Source organism: Sinohyriopsis cumingii, chromosome 13 (assembly GCF_028554795.1).
Source record: "Sinohyriopsis cumingii isolate HCF-2022 chromosome 13, ASM2855479v2, whole genome shotgun sequence".
Classification (NCBI taxonomy): Eukaryota; Metazoa; Mollusca; class Bivalvia; order Unionida; family Unionidae; genus Sinohyriopsis; species Sinohyriopsis cumingii.
In genome coordinates, this window is record NC_142973.1 from 47,724,762 (window position 1) to 47,741,699 (window position 16,938).

The 16,938-nt window shown below is 37.4% G+C and overlaps 3 non-coding genes across 3 annotated transcripts; 1 reads left to right on the plus strand and 2 right to left on the minus strand.

Annotated features, from left to right (window-relative positions):
• Positions 1-2,210: 2,210 nt before the first annotated feature.
• Trnap-ugg (transfer RNA proline (anticodon UGG)) lies at positions 2,211-2,282 on the minus strand. The gene has a single exon. It is a non-coding gene; the product is annotated as a tRNA-Pro (tRNA).
• Positions 2,283-3,714: 1,432 nt separating this feature from the next.
• Trnag-gcc (transfer RNA glycine (anticodon GCC)) lies at positions 3,715-3,785 on the plus strand. Its single transcript has one exon. It is a non-coding gene; the product is annotated as a tRNA-Gly (tRNA).
• Positions 3,786-10,495: 6,710 nt separating this feature from the next.
• Positions 10,496-10,567, minus strand: Trnap-ugg (transfer RNA proline (anticodon UGG)). Its single transcript has one exon. It is a non-coding gene; the product is annotated as a tRNA-Pro (tRNA).
• Positions 10,568-16,938: the final 6,371 nt, after the last annotated feature.

Consider the following 16,938-nt stretch of genomic DNA (forward strand, 5'->3'; position numbering starts at 1 on the left):
TATCATATATTTACTTTAAAACATAATCTGGACACTAGCATATTTTTAAAGGAGATTCATCAATTGTTACGTAAAATACTTTTCCAATAAGTCGTACGTTCAGGAGCATTGTCAAATTCCCAATACATATCTCCCACACGATTTGTAACAATCAACAACATTTAATGACGTTTGCTTGTTGCTTTTCGTGAAATAGGTTAGAAAATCAAGAAAGTGGGTAAACTGAGACCTGATGTTTTAAGAAGAATAAAGATTCTCAACAAGAAAAATCACAACCTACCAATTACGTTCTTTGCTGATCCCCGGTCGAGTCATACCAAAGACTTACAAAATGCTACTAACAGCTGCCTCGCTTCACGCTCAGCATTAAGAGGTTAGTGTTAGGACTGGTCCGCCTGGTGTCAGGATAATATGACTGGGTGGGACATCATGCTACATGTCTGCGGCATGATGCCCCAGTGCTAGACATAACTATAATCTGTCGCACTGCGGACATCGTAGCGATATGACTGATAAATTATTAAAGCTACGTTAAAAATCCAAATCACACACACACACGCACACACACACGCACACGCACACATGTTCTTTGCTGGTTTTAATCGACGTTCTTATTTTTTCTTCTTTACATTCCTTACAACTTTACACAACAAAAGATAACAATTACGTTATTTGTTAGTTTCAATCGATGTTCAGCATATGAATCAAAGTTTGCCAGAGAATATTTGTGTGATTTGCAACAACAATTTCATGATGCGTTTCAAAGTTACACTTTGAATAGAGCTTACAAAGGAAATGAAAATATAAGGAGCATTTTGGGCGAGATCCAGTCTTCCGAATATCGACAAGCCTGGTTTTTAAAAGTGTAAATCGAATGGTAGTAAGTGGTGAATGTTTCTAATTAATTCAGACCTAGCAATTAACGTTAAAACAAGTGAAAATTGTAAAGTTAAAAATATCGTTCATATGATGCGAAAACTGTTTTATGTTATGTATTGTTTAAGCTGTATAAAGAGAATGCAGAGGAAACCAAAAGGCATTTAATTTATTTACTTTTAATGAACATTCTGCGGGACCATTATGGTACATAGATTCATTCGCATCTATCTGTCTGTCTCTATGTATAACTGTATGTCTGTTTCAATCTCAATCCATTGTAAACCTGTCTGCCTGTTTGTCTGCCTATATGTCTATTGTATTGCCTGTTCAAGTATTTTGATTCTCTTGATGAGTATCTTCCTTCGTTGGAATGATGAAATATATATCTATATATCAATCTATCGATTGACCGATAGCTTTATCTGTCTATATATCTTGATGGGATGATCCTTTTTGAGAATGAGTACATTTGATACACAACTAGTAAAGTTTCAAAATCTTAGTCTTTCGTCATCATTAAACTATTCAATTTGCTTCAGAACAAGAAGACAGAATAACTTCAAATTACTTTTGTTTTTACATTCATCGCCAGGCTTTCTTCTCCAGTTACTTGTCGACATTATGTCCAAATAATGAAGATAATGACCCAGATATAAGTCCCTCTTCCAAGGACAAAAAAACGGTCGCAAATGACCAAAGGAAAAACTGATTTTAATGAATTTTAATCATTATTGCATAGGATAAGAAGGAACTTAGTGTCACTATAAAGTGTTTTTTTTTCTCTTAGTTTTTTCTGACGATGGTGTTTTCTGACATATGTAATTGTGGTTAAGATTAGTCTTTCTTGTATACATAAACTGGTTCTCTAAATTCAAGAATGAAACTATGCAATCAAAACTGGCAGAAGTTAAATAATTATTAGCATACATTTTGATAAGGATGTCTAAAACAAACTTTTTCTGTATGGGTGTGGAGATTAACTTTGTTCAGAGGAAGATAAGAGTGCAATGAAAAACTATGCTAATCCACTGGTCCATACAGTAGTTATATTTGTTCAAGAATTTCAGTACATCCTCTGAAGCTGAAGTCGTAAATGGGGTTCTGGGAAGTTAACTTCCAATTAATTGTACTTGACTAACTATATGAAAACCTATTTCAAGTTTTGGAGAAATGACAATTCACCAGCGTTTCCGAAATCAATCCGTCAAAAGTATTGCATTTACACGAATAATTGAAAATGAAATATTTCACTCATGGCTGTCCCGAGAGATTGCTTCAACCATTTACCAGGATACTACAAAATGAGTATTAACTTTCATTTCCAAAATGGTGGGCTCGTCCGGGATTTGAACCCGGGACCTCTCGCACCCAAAGCGAGAATCATACCCCTAGACCAACGAGCCTCACATGGGAAATAATCGTGCCATTATCCGCCTTTATATTTGTCCTGCATACGAGCCGCTACCTTATCGACAGCTTGATATCAGTGCGCTGCTGTTACTCAGATCCTTGCACATGAAAAGATTATATCATAGATGAAACGTACATATTTCATTTCCTTGTGTACATTTCATGCACAAATAGTATTGTTTCGAAATATCAGTCTTTTGATATCATTTACTATTCAGTTTGCTTCAAAGCTAATCTCCCAAATCTATGAGACATACACATATAAGTCCTTCTTCCAAGGAGAAAAAACTGTCGCAAATGACCCATGATCAAACTAAATTTAATGAATTTTAATAATCTTTGCATCATTTAAGACCAGATGATAGGAAGGAACTTAATGTTCCTATAAAGTGTTTTCTTTTTCTCTCTTAGTTTTCTCTGAAGAGGGTGTTTTGTAATATATGTAATTTATGGATGACATTATTCATTGTTGTATACACAGACTGGTTCTCTAAATTCAAGACCGAAACTATGCAATCAAGCTGATTGTTGTTGTGGGTAACAAATGAAAAGTAATTAGTTGACTTTGGTTAGACTACCATGCTTTAAGATAAAGTCGATTTCCGATGACGAAGACATATTTAGAATTAAAATGATATTTTATTTGCATGCTTCTAAATGAAATCCAACTCATCTGAATTTTACTGTTGATAATAATCAAGAGTTTCAGATCTACATAATATTAATTGCTGCTGATAGACCCTTGGACAATTCGTTGATCAAACAGCATTCTCCATTCGCCGGCGTCCCCGTTTGACACTTGGATTATGCATAAAGATGAATGCATGCTGATGTATGTCGATGGAAGCCAAATTTGCCATTCTAGTCGACGGTCATGCCATTAGTTTGACAGTTGATTTTCACAACAGCAAAAAAGATAATTTCAGTAGGTGGATCAGGCAAGGTTCCTTTTAGGTTCTCTCTAAGCAGCACATTCATCTTTCGTTAAAGATATGATAGGAAATCTGTACAAATATTATGAATTCGTCCATCAATATTTTGCTAAAAACCAATTCCGGATAGACTTTGTTCTATTTACAACCTCCTTGAAAACGAATACCGTTTTCTACTAAAATGCATCTTGTGGATAGATGTGAGATGAAATTCAAGCAGACAAGACCTTTGAAGAGACTAGCAAGTGAGAAATCATGTGGCTGTCTCCAATTTAGAAAGTGCTTCAATCCAAGTAATCTACGCCGTTTCAGAATCAAATAAAGAGATGTGTTGTGTCGGTTTGCTCTAACCGCATGCATTGTAACCCCATAGGCAGTCAATCAATAAATCAACGCCTACTGAATTAGATGACACAGACATGTAAATGACATTAGGCAGTTAAGGTAAAGACACAGTGGGGAGATAGGCCCTTACGAAGCAAGGGAATAATGTGCATCGGTGGTTCAGTGGTAGAATGCTCGCCTGCCACGCGGGCGGCCCGGGTTCGATTCCCGGCCGATGCAAATTTTTTATTATATAATTTTAGAATGTTTGCATAATCCAATATTTGTAATAACTCTTTTTGCCCTAGTCTAATTTTCGCTCACTTTTGTGTTTTATGCCAACTCCACAACTGAAATCGGAACAGTCCTTGAATCAGAAGCTTGGATGTCTCACACTGAGTGTCCCTCGCTTCCCGGAAAAAAAAACATGGATGTTGGTGCAAAACAGCTTTCCATTACAATGGGACAGATCCTTATCTTGTCTATAAGGAGTTTCTAATTGGAACTGTAGGAAGAGCGTAATAACCTTCATTTTCAGTCAGAGGTTAATCTTTAAATCCGGATGACGATGCCTATCGCCCTTAATTATTTTAACACAAGAACATTTCAGTGTACTGAACGTGTTATTATCATTTACTTTATGACACTAGAATACTCTTTTAGAGATGTCTTCAATTTATTTCAACATTTATGTCTGTCTGTAAACCTCGTTTCACGTTTGACCTTCTCCACCTTCTCCAGCCAACTTTGACTCGAATTTCATTGAACTGATTTCAAATCCAGACTGAAAGGAATGATACTAAGTTCCCATTCACAATGTTTTTGTGTTATTTACAGATTACTGTATCAAACGATCATTGACCTCTCTCTCTCCCTCTCTCTCTCTCTCTCGCTTAAACTCTTTCTCTCCCTCTCTCTTCCTCGCACTCTCTCTCTCTCTGTCTCTGTCTCTGTCTCTCTCTCTCTCCCTCTCTCTCTCTCTCTCTCGTTCGTTATCACACAAGAGTTCAAAGTTTATGCCTGCACAATGTCATATGTAGGAAAGTCATCATTGGAGATGTAAATGTTTAGATGATCAACCTGTCATGGGTTTCATTACATTTCAGAGGACAACAAATAGAACTATAATCAGCCTGCAATTTCAAAACTCTACAACGTCATTAAGAATAAATGTACGACATACTGTTATATCTACAATTACACCGTTTGAAAGATAAACTATATCCTCATGCGCAAACATGCACGCACGCAAACATACATATATGTGTAAACAACATACAATCATTTTTTTAAAAGGCAAACTGTTATCTATACTGTATTTCTATTGTGTGGTTGAAGTTTCTCCTTAATTGCGGGTAGGAGATTGGGCCTATCTGAATAATGTCTTTTTTATCAATAACATATTGAAAGCTTATTGTGTATATGGTTGTAGATTATAAAGTAAGATTATTAATTTTGTATGAAAACATCTTTATTTGGATTTGAGCTCAGATCATTAGTTTTTCCTCAGGAAATCCTGGTGTACCAGATATTTGGCATGTTCTTTACTAAACCTTTAGTATTCAACATGATCTTGCTGCCAGCGTTGAATATTATAGTAAACGAAACAAATATATTTGCAGTAGATGCATTAGGCAAAGTTGATTGTACGTTTTATCTAAGCAATACACCAAACTTTAGGATAGGTAAACTGTACCAATAGTGCGAATTGCGTCCATTAATGTCTTGCTTACAAACTAATTCAGGACGGATTTTATTTCATTCACAACCTCCTTAGAAATTAACACCATTTCTCTACTTGCATGTGTCTTGTAGAAAGATCTAAGAGCCATATATATATATATATATATATATATATATCTATCTATATATATATATATATATATATATATATATATATATATATATATATATATATATATATATATATATATATATATATATATATATATATATATATATATACACAGCCGCTGGCGACCTTCATTTGATTCCAAGTCGATGAAAGGATACTTTTACATTCAGAATGTGTGCATGGTCCTAAATTGTACTAGCGTTTTTCGCTGTAACCTAATTGTCGCTCACTTATGTTTTGTATGCCAACGCCACAACTTAAAGTCTTCCATCAGGAGATGGGGTTTCTCATACAGAATGTCCCTCGTTTGATAGATGCCCCGTGAATCCAAAATCAAAAGCAATTATTTTGTCATTGAGGATGTATTAAACTGCATGCCATAGCATTCATAGAACTGTATGCCTGAGAATGTGCAGAAATGCATTTCTGCCTATCGAAACAAAAGCACACCTGATGTTTCTATCCAGAACTCAAACCTCAGTAAATCATAAAATAGGGAGTTGCAAAATTAATGCTAAAACAATTCTCTGGCAATCAAGAAATCTAGTAAAAGTAATGCCACCAATGTCTTTCATCAGTACATTTTGGAATTAGAGCTACAATGAAATGATTTTGCAATATTATCAGCCTATTACAAACCCAGTTTGAAGTGAGACAAAAATGTGACTCGGATTGAATCTTGGAAAGGTAAATAAAAGTCAGACGGAAACTTGCAGAAAACATGGAAGTCAGACGAAATTTTTGAATAGTAAATGGAAATCAGACGAAGTCTTGGAAAAGTATGTTTAGGTAGATTTCTGAACACAAGGGAATTCGACTGCTGTATTCCGAATTCAATACCAAGGTATTGTTATATTTATCCGAAAAGTCACAAACCGGTCTAGAACTGGACTATGCCAAGCGAAGTTCGGACAAGTGGCACATTGTTTCAGATTGTTCAAGACAGACTGAGCGTGTTGCCGAGCGGATTTATTTTAATCGCAACACTTTGGCGCAGAAACACTATCCATATTTTAAAGATACAAATGATTTCCTGGAAAAAACTGACCAAACTTACAGCCTCTTAAAAATGTATACTGGGAGAAAGAAAAGTGTGCAACGGCCATAAATTACCATTTTTGTACGTTAGGTTTATTGAGGATAGTTTCCTCGTTTGGACCCATGTGGACGAAAAATAGTTTCCTGACTGGATAAAACAACCAACATTCATCAATTAAAATTAAAACGAAAAAGAAATGGAATAAGGAGTAGATTTCCTAAATTTGACATTATACAACAGAATAAACTTGCAAACGGGAATAATAGGGACATTAGGATATATTTAAAGGAGATTCATCAATTGTTACGTTAAATACCTTTCCTGTAAGGCATGGGTTCAGGAGCATTGTTAATTCCAAACACATATCTCCCACACGATTTTGCAACATCAACAAGATTTAATGACGCTTATTCGATGTATTTCGAGAAATAAGTTGAAAAATCAAGCAAGTGGTTAAACAGAGACCTGAAGTTTTAAGAAGAATAAATATTCTCAACAAAACAAAACTAACAATTTCGTTTTTTGTTAGTTACATTCGACAGTCTTAGTTTTTCTCCTTTATATTCCATACAACTTTACAAAACAAAAAATAACAATTACGATCTATGTTGGTTTCAGTCCACGTTCTTTTTTTCTTTTACATTCCTTAAAAGCTTGCAAAACAAGTGTGACAAGTACGTTCTTTGTTGGTTAAAGTCGATCTTCTTTTTTTCTTTCTTACATTCTTTACAAGCTTACAAATTAAAACTAACAATTATGTTCTTTTTTGGTTTCAATCGACGTTCCGCATCTGCAAGATGACTTATTGTTGTTACAGCTCTGTGAAGATAACAATTCCAAAATGTTGCACCGTATAATTGTAAATATAACTTTATCAAGCATATTTATTCTTAATAGGGTTGTCAACTTTTCAAAGCTGAGGCCGATTGAAGTCCTGAAGATTGATCTCTGAAAAGTAAAGAAATGCAAGACAGGTTGATCATCTAGCCATCTATAACTACAAATATAACTTCCCAACATATGTCACATACACAACGATAAAACACTGATATTATTTTCACCGAAAGCATAACTTAGGAAGAAAATTATAATATATTCAATTGAATTCGAATCGCAATTATGCGACTATTTATTTCAATTGAAACCTTTAAAAGGAGAGAAATCACTGGCCGCACATGGTGTCTGAAGCCATACACTGCATTATACTCCTCAGCAAGAGCAGAAGACACTTCCAGGACATGGTGATTATCACAATTTTTGCACGATCAGTTGCGTTCAAAACATTTAAAAGAACGGAAACCCTCTTCAAGCACATGGTACTTATTGGAAATGTAACACGTGCAGTTACATACGAAGCCAGTGAATGAACAGGAACCGTGGTGATGCACAGTTATAACATAAACAGTTGCATTTGAAAATCCGAGAAACAGAATAAACTCTCTAGCCGCAGATGTTACCTACTTATGATATTGATCAAGTGGTAGTCAGTATTTATCACCTTCAGACACACACAATAAGAGAACGGGAGTAAAATGAAATTTGTTGATTTCGAAATAAGGACAGACCAAGTTTCATGAACATGTCTTACAATTTTAGAGCGAACTAACTGAAGACATTTTATTCTTAATTCTTACTGATTATATGGACAGACATACATTCGCAGAGTAAATATTAATTGCTTTGAACATCAAAATTTTCCTAATTTGACTTACTTGTTCATCTTTGAACTGCAACGATAAAACACTTAATTGACCATATGCCTTTTGTATGGTTTCGCTTTCTAATGAACCGAACACTTGATTGAAAATTCAGGCGTGAATATGCTTTGGCGCATCATCTTAAACTAGTATCATATATTTACTTTAAAACATAATCTGGACACTAGAATATTTTCAAAGGAGATTCATCAATTGTTACGTAAAATACTTTTCCAGTAAGTCATACGTTCAGGAGCATTGTCAAATTCCCAATACATATCTCCCACACGATTTGTAACAATCAACAACATTTAATGACGTTTGCTTGTTGCTTTTCGTGAATAGGTTAGAAAATCAAGAAAGTGGGTAAACTGAGACCTGATGTTTTAAGAAGAATAAAGATTCTCAACAAGAAAAATCACAACCTACCAATTACGTTCTTTGCTGATCCCCGGTCGAGTCATACCAAAGACTTACAAAATGCTACTAACAGCTGCCTCGCTTCACGCTCAGCATTAAGAGGTTAGTGTTAGGACTGGTCCGCCTGGTGTCAGGATAATATGACTGGGTGGGACATCATGCTACATGTCTGCGGCATGATGCCCCAGTGCTAGACATAACTATAATCTGTCGCACTGCGGACATCGTAGCGATATGACTGATAAATTATTAAAGCTACGTTAAAAATCCAAATCACACACACACGCACACACACACACGCACACGCACACATGTTCTTTGCTGGTTTTAATCGACGTTCTTATTTTTTCTTCTTTACATTCCTTACAACTTTACACAACAAAAGATATCAATTACGTTATTTGTTAGTTTCAATCGATGTTCAGCATATGAATCAAAGTTTGCCAGAGAATATTTGTGTGATTTGCAACAACAATTTCCTGATGCGTTTCAAAGTTACACTTTGAATAGAGCTTACAAAGGAAATGAAAATATAAGGATCCTTTTGGGCGTGATCCAGTCTTCCGAATATCGACAAGCCTGGTTTTTAAAAGTGTAAATCGAATGGTAGTAAGTGGTGAATGTTTCTAATTAATTCAGACCTAGCAATTAACGTTAAAACAAGTGAAAATTGTAAAGTTAAAAATATCGTTCATATGATGCGAAAACTGTTTATGTTATGTATTGTTTAAACTGTATAAAGAGAATGCAGAGGAAACCAAAAGGCATTTAATTTATTTACTTTTAATGAACATTCTTCGGGACCATTATGGTACATAGATTCATTCGCATCTATCTGTCTGTCTCTATGTATAACTGTATGTCTGTTTCAATCTCAATCCATTGTAAACCTGTCTGCCTGTTTGTCTGCCTATATGTCTATTGTATTGCCTGTTCAAGTATTTTGATTCTCTTGATGGGTATCTTCCTTCGTTGGAATGATGAAATATATATCTATATATCAATCTATCGATTGACCGATAGCTTTATCTGTCTATATATCTTGATGGGCATGCTCCTTTTTGAGAATGCGTACATTTCAGACACAACTAGTAAAGTTTCAAAATCTTAGTCTTTCGTCATCATTAAACTATTCAATTTGCTTCAGAACAAGAAGACAGAATAACTTCAAATTACTTTTGTTTTTACATTCATCGCCAGGCTTTCTTCTCCAGTTACTTGTCGACATTATGTCCAAATAATGAAGATAATGACCCAAATATAAATCCTTCTTCCAAGGACAAAAAAACTGTCGCAAATGACCAAAGGAAAAACTGATTTTAATGAATTTTAATCATTATTGCATAGGATAAGAAGGAACTTAGTGTCACTATAAAGTGTTTTTTTTTCTCTTAGTTTTTTCTGACGATGGTGTTTTCTGACATATGTAATTGTGGTTAAGATTAGTCTTTCTTGTATACATAAACTGGTTCTCTAAATTCAAGAATGAAACTATGCAATCAAAACTGGCAGAAGTTAAATAATTATTAGCATACATTTTGATAAGGATGTCTAAAACAAACTTTTTCTGTATGGGTGTGGAGGTTAACTTTGTTCAGAGGAAGATAAGAGTGCAATGAAAAACTATGCTAATCCACTGGTCCATACAGTAGTTATATTTGTTCAAGAATTTCAGTACATCCCCTGAAGCTGAAGTCGTAAATGGGGTTCTGGGAAGTTAACTTCCAATTAATTGTACTTGACTAACTATATGAAAACCTATTTCAAGTTTTGGAGAAATGGCAATTCACCAGCGTTTCCGAAATCAATCCGTCAAAAGTATTGCATTTACACGAATAATTGAAAATGAAATATTTCACTCATGGCTGTCCCGAGAGATTGCTTCAACCATTTACCAGGATACTACAAAATGAGTATTAACTTTCATTTCCAAAATGGTGGGCTCGTCCGGGATTTGAACCCGGGATCTCTCGCACCCAAAGCGAGAATCATACCCCTAGACCAACGAGCCTCACATGGGAAATAATCGTGCCATTATCCGCCTTTATATTTGTCCTGCATACGAGCCGCTACCTTATCGACAGCTTGATATCAGTGCGCTGCTGTTACTCAGATCCTTGCACATGAAAAGATTATATCATAGATTAAACGTACATATTTCATTTCCTTGTGTACATTTCATGCACAAATAGTATTGTTTCGAAATATCAGTCTTTTGATATCATTTACTATTCAGTTTGCTTCAAAGCTAATCTCCCAAATCTATGAGACATACACATATAAGTCCTTCTTCCAAGGAGAAAAAACTGTCGCAAATGACCCATGATCAAACTAAATTTAATGAATTTTAATAATCTTTGCATCATTTAAGACCAGATGATAGAAAGGAACTTAATGTTCCTATAAAGTGTTTTCTTTTTCTCTCTTAGTTTTCTCTGAAGAGTGTGTTTTGTAATATATGTAATTTATGGATGACATTATTCATTGTTGTATACACAGACTGGTTCTCTAAATTCATGACCGAAACTATGCAATCAAGCTGATTGTTGTTGTGGGTAATAAATGAAAAGTAATTAGTTGACTTTGGTTAGACTAACATGCTTTAAGATAAAGTCGATTTCCGATGACGAAGACATATTTAGAATTAAAATGATATTTTATTTGCATGCTTCTAAATGAAATCCAACTCATCTGAATTTTACTGTTGATAATAATCAAGAGTTTCAGATCTACATAATATTAATTGCTGCCGATAGACCCTTGGACAATTCGTTGATCAAACAGCATTCTCCATTCGCCGGCGTCCCCGTTTGACACTTGGATTATGCATAAAGATGAATGCATGCTGATGTATGTCGATGGAAGCCAAATTTGCCATTCTAGTCGACGGTCATACCATTAGTTTGACAGTTGATTTTCACAACAACAAAAAAGATAATTCCAGTAGGTGGATTAGGCAAGGTTCGTTTTAGGTTCTCTCTAAGCAGCACATTCATCTTTCGTTAAAGATATGATAGGAAATCTGTATAAATATTATGAATTCGTCCATCAATATTTTGCTTAAAAACCAATTCCGGATAGACTTTGTTCTATTTACAACCTCCTTGAAAACGAATACCGTTTTCTACTAAAATGCATCTTGTGGATAGATGTGAGATGAAATTCAAGCAGATGTCATGAAAATGATGGAGTCTCAAGTTGTTACACAAACAGGATTTATTCACACACGTGCTGAGTACACATCAATAAGCTTCCATGATAAATCCCGGGGCGCTCTGTCTCCGGGAGCAGTCCCTATCTAATGTTGCAGCTACTAAGGGGCGCAGTTATTAGTTAGAACCAGCAAGTAAACTACGATATGTCATATCTCCCCTCTTTTAAGATTATTTGTACATAAGATTTTGCTTATGAGTAGATATGAAAAACAATGATAAAATTCCGCCAATATGAAAACATTAAATACGTAAGCAATGAATTTACTGTCCTTGTATCTGAACTGTCCACTGAAAGAATTTAACGGAATTGATTTATATAATAGGTTACTGTAAACTTGCACAGGATAGTCCTGATTCTAATACTATAGAAAAACCTAAAAGTCCAATTCTAATGCAATAATTCAGAAAACGAATACAAAACAACGCGTTGGCACATTTATAAAAGTCACTTTCTTAGACAAAATCACTGAATCTGGCTGGTTTTCAGACGACTCTCCCACTTAAAGTCCGCACTGGAGTGTTTAGACTGTTTGGCCCATTGGGTACAGCTGGATTGCTGGGGGTTGGCTGGACTGGGTCACACTGGGTGGTACAATCATCAGATGGTGGCACGGGCTCCATGTTATTGAGAGACTTTGTGCTGTATTCCAAATGACTCCTAACAGGACACTGTGGGGACTCTGTTGCAATGTCTGTAGACGTATTTGTCTCGACTGGAAGTAGATTCTCAGGGCTTTTCATCCGCTGTACATGGATTCGATTGCGCCTGTATATCCCTTGGGGAGTTTTTACCAAGTAGCTTCTTCGGTCTTTGTCAGCTTGAATAACTACGCCTGGCGTTGACCACTTGTTATCATTTCTATGCCATTTGATTCTGACGCTGTCTCCCTCAGTAATATCTGGCAAATTATGTGTAGTGTAGCGCCGGTTGTAAAAGAATTCATATCTTTGTTTTGTCTTAAGGTCTCTCTGCCTGATGATTTTGAGGTTTGGCCACTTGGGGTTTAACTTCTTTTCAATAATGGGTAATGTGGTCCTCATCTGGCGTCCCATCATCAGTTGGGCTGGGCTGGCACCTGTCGCAGCTGTCGGTGTGGCTCTATAAGCCATCAAGGCAAGGAATACATCATCCTGCTTAAGTATGGATTTTGCTATTTTGACACCACTTTCTGCCTCACCATTCGCTTGTGGGTAGTGAGGACTGGTAAATACTTGACTGAAGTTGTATTTCTCAGCAAATTCTTTGAATTCTGAGGAAGTGAACTGGGTCCCATTGTCTGAAACTACAATTTCTGGGATTCCCCATCGTGCAAATGTGCTCTTTAGCTTTCCAATTACCTGCTGGGAGGTTGTTTTTGTTAGATGCATAATTTCCAAATGGCGTGAAAAGTAGTCAATAGCTACCAGGAATCTTTCTTGTTTGACTTCACAAATATCAATTGCAATTTTCTGCCATGGTCTGTCTGGTAGAGAGGTTGTCTTCAATGGTTCTCTCCTCTGTGCTGGCTTCCTAATCTGACAAAATTCACATGTCTCTATTTTGTCTTGGATCTGTCTCGCGATTCCAGGCCACCATACATAACGTTTGGCTCTCTCACGACATTTGGCTAATCCCTGATGACCCTCGTGAATGTTATCAAGAATTCCGGGCCTTAAGACTGTAGGTATGATAACTCTGTCCCTGAAGAGAAATAGATCGTTCTGAATCGAGAGTTCACTGCGTACAGCAAAGTATCGATGTACATCTAGGGGACAGCTATGTTTCTTATCCGGCCATCCATTTTTGGTGAAAGTCATTGCAGTCTGCAGATTGTGGTCACTCCTGTAACCTTCTTTTATTTGTTCTAATTTCATATCGGAAATTGGCCTGCATGCCTCCATTGACTCTATAAAAACTTCCATTTCGTCTTCGTATGTGGCTTCCTGGCCCAAGAGAGGGCTCCGAGAAAGGGTGTCTGGAACTACCAAAAGCTTCCCAGCTACATACTCTGCCTTTGCGTTGAAGCGTCTCAACCGCATCAACAGTCGTTGACACCTTAAAGGAGCTTTATCTAAATCATGTGTGTTGATGAATGGCACTAAAGGTTTGTGGTCCGTGTGCAATCTGAACGAGTCCAGCCCAACAAGATATCGTGAAAATTTCTCGCAGGCCCACACACATGCAAGGCACTCCTTCTCTATCTGTGCATATTTAACCTCTGCAGGGGTGAGTGTTCTGGAACAAAAGGCAACTGGCTTGAGTTTCTCTCCATGTTGTTGGAATATTGCCCCACCAATTCCATAACTGCTGGCATCAGCGTTGACAACTGTTAACTTGTCAGGGTCATAAAATGCTAAGACTGGTGTAGATGTCAGCATCTCCTTGACTTTCGCGAAGGCATAATCCTGGTCTGGGCCCCAATACCAGGCTGTGTTTGATTTCAGCAGGTCCATAATTGGTCGCATTATTGTAGACATGTCTGGGAGAAATCTACCAAGGTAGTTGACCATGCCCATGGTGCGACGAAGCTCACTGATATTTAATGGATCAGGTAGCTCCTTCACTGCGGCAACCTTTGCTGAACTGGGGAGTATGCCATCCGAGCTAATCACGTGACCGAAGAATTCCAGTTTGTTCTTCCTAAATTCACATTTTTCTTTGTTGAGCTTGAGACCACTCCTGTTGAGCTTTTCCAGTACCAATTTTAGGCGTCTGTCATGCTCCTCTAAGGTTCTGCCATAAATGAGTATATCATCCATAATGGCCTCTGCCCCTTCATAGCCAGTCAGCAGCTCTGTCATTTTTCTCTGAAAAATCTCTGGAGCCGACGTAATACCAAATGGAACTCGTTTAAAGCAGAAGCGACCCAGTGGTGTAATAAAGGTGGTCAGTTTTGCACTTTCTGGATGTAAAGGTATTTGATAAAATCCGCTTTCTGCATCAAGTTTGGAGAAGACAGTGGAGCCTATCAGCTTCGGTGATATATCATCTAGAGTAGGGAGCAGATATCTTTCCCGTTTGACAGCCTCATTGAGCTTCTTCAAGTCAACACAAATTCTGACTTTGCCATTTTTCTTAGGGACTTATACCATAGGCGCACACCATTCTGTGGGCTCAGTTACTTCCTCAATGATGCCTTCCTGCTGCATATGGATCAATTCTTCTTTCACCTTCGACAACAAGGGAAATGGTACACGCCTGGGTGCAGCTATACTGTATGGCCTGGCATCATCCTGGAGAATGATCTTTACTAGCTCACACTTCAACAGGCCAAAGTGCCCAAAGGCTGTTTTGTTGATCTCTTCAACTCTTTTCACAAGAACTATTGCATGTGCAACTGCACGTCCAAGGAGATTATTGGCACGTGGTCCCTTGACGACAAATACCCGAAACTGGTATGATTCATTCTTATAGGTAGTATGTGCAATAAACTCTCCTCTTGAATCCAGAATCCCTCCAGGGCAACACAACTTGGATTCCGATTGTCTCAGCTTTGGTTTTGTTGGAAGAGAGTTGTATGCTGCTTCAGACATAACTGTTGCGTCCGCTCCAGTGTCTATTTTGAAGTGAAGTGAGGCGCCACAAATGTTCAAAATCACACGCCATGCCTCCTTATCATCATCACACATAGTTACTGAGCCAAGGAAGAATGCTTCTTGGTGTTCTGCATAATCTGTAGCTGGTGTTTCATTGAATGTGACCTCATTTACTCTTTTTGAGCGACAGACAATGGCAAAGTGGTCAAGCTTGTTACAACTTGCACCGTTTTCCTTTGGCGGGACATCTCTCACCTCTACCATGCCTCCTGTTGCATTTGTGACATGTTTGTTGTGCTGTTGTTTGACCAATCTGATTTAGTTTGCGCCACTGATGCTGTCCATTTCGGTTGGTCGATCCTGGTTTAGTGCTTGATGCCTTGTTCTGTTTAGAGATTTCATCCAAAACTTTGACCGTCTGACTTTGGTTGCGTATCTGACTTTTTACCAGTTCTGACTCTCTCGCTATTTGTATGGCCTTCACTAAGGTAAGGTCGGCCTCCATTTGTAGCTTTTCCGAAACTTCTTTATCCAGAATTCCAATTACAAGACTATCCCTTATTGCTTCATCCTTTTGTGCGCCAAAGTCACAATGGTCGGCGATTTCATACAGCTTTCTTACAAATTCCTCCACAGACTCTCCTGGTTTTTGACTAAGTTGGTGAAAACACGCTCTTTCATGGATTACATTGCTCTTGGGGACGAAGTAATCATCAAATTTCTGCAAAACTGGGGCGTATATGTCGGCATCTTCGTCGCTAGCAAACTCAAATAATTTAATTATTTGTTCTGCTTCTTTCCCCATTGCATATATTAGTGAACTTACTTGAACTGCCTCATCTTCCTTATTTAGTTTGGTGGCGATCCTAAAGCGCGCGAAACGCTGTTTCCAATCCGGCCACTCCACTGGCTTCCCAAAGTTAAAGCTCTCCGGTGCCTGGAATTTCGCCATTTTCACTCACTGCAAAAGTTTATATATCCTTTGGAGACACATCTGACACCATGTCATGAAAATGAGGGAGTCTCAAGTTGTTACACAAACAGCATTTATTCACACACGTGCTGAGTACACATCAATAAGCTTCCATGATAAATCCCGGGGCGTTCTGCCTCCGGGAGCAGTCCCTATCTAATGTTGCAGCTACTAAGGGGAGCAGTTATTAGTTAGAACTAGCAACTAAACTACGATATGTCAAAGCAGACAATACCTTTGAAGAGACTAGCAAGTGAGAAATCATGTGGCTGTCTCCAATTTAGAAAGTGCTTCAATCCAAGTAATCTACGCCGTTTCAGAATCAAATAAAGAGATGTGTTGTGTCGGTTTGTTCTAACAGCATGCATTGTAACCCCATAGGCAGACAATCAATAAAGCAACGCCTACTGAATTAGATGACACAGACATGTAAATGACATTAGGCAGTTAAGGTAAAGACACGGTGGGGAGATAGGCCCTTACGAAGCAAGGGAATAATGTGCATCGGTGGTTCAGTGGTAGAATGCTCGCCGGGTTCGATTCCCGGCCGATGCAAAAAAAATTTTATAATTTTGGAATGTTTGCATAATCCAATATTTGTAATAACTCTTTCTTGCCCTAGTCTAATTTTCGCTCACTTTTGTGTTTTATGCCAACTTCACAACTGAAATTGGAACA